Source organism: Nematolebias whitei, chromosome 18 (assembly GCF_014905685.2).
Source record: "Nematolebias whitei isolate Nwh7 chromosome 18, NemWhi1, whole genome shotgun sequence".
NCBI classification, from domain to species: domain Eukaryota; kingdom Metazoa; phylum Chordata; class Actinopteri; order Cyprinodontiformes; family Rivulidae; genus Nematolebias; species Nematolebias whitei.
The window spans coordinates 40,955,443-40,956,513 of NC_056515.1; positions in this window are offsets into that span (position 1 = coordinate 40,955,443).

The window sequence follows — 1,071 nt, forward strand, 5'->3', positions numbered from 1 at the left end:
TTTAGTTAAAATGTGAAAATATTTAGTTAATATTTTAAAAACATTTATTAGCTGAAGGCTCTTTATTGGTTTGTTGGGACTTTTATCTTGAAAAGCGCATTATAAATGAAATGTAATAAATTTACTGCCAACTAAATAATAATAATATAATTATGATGATAATAATAATAATAGGTTGAGATTATTGTTTTTTCTGCGCTGTAAGAAATGAAATTGTAGATTGAATCATTGAATATTAAAACCAACTAGATTTATGTTTTTAAATGAGTAATAAATATTTGAAGGTTTTTCTCAGCGGCTCAAAGAGAATCCAGAATGTCCTTGAAGGAAATCCTTTTAGAACTGGACTTCATGTCTTCAGGTAGTCTCATGCAGGACTCGTTTACGAGACACGCCTCACTGAAACAACAACAAAGTGCAACTCAATAAAAGTGGTGTCTTGATGATGACAGAAGAAGAAGAAGAAGAAGACATTTGTCTCTGTCTCTGTGAGTCCAGCTGGACTCTGCACATGTTCAAGCACTTCCAGATTTCACTTCATTAAAACCTCCACAAGCTGCTCCTCCTCCGCTCGCTGCTCTTTGGATCTACAACAAGAACTGACGTTTATTTTCCAGCGTTTAAACGTTTGGACTCTGCAGAGGGTTCGATGATTTCAGGAGCGCCTCGTGAACCAACGGCTCCACCCGTTCGCTCCGGTGTCATCAAGAATGATGAGGATTTCTCTCCGGACGGAACCGGCTGAGCTTATTACCGAGCAGAACCACGAGCTGCAGGACCGCAGGACCCCCAGGACCGCAGGACCCCAGGACCGCAGGACCCCCAGGACCCCCAGGACTTCCTCCAGGACCCCCAGGACCGCAGGACCCCAGGACCCCAGGACCCCCAGGACCGCAGGACCCCCAGGACCGCAGGACCCCAGGACCGCAGGACCCCCAGGACCCCCAGGACTTCCTCCAGGACCCCCAGGACCGCAGGACCCCAGGACCCCAGGACCCCCAGGACCGCAGGACCCCCAGGACCGCAGGACCCCAGGACCGCAGGACCCCCAGGACCCCCAGGACTTCCTCC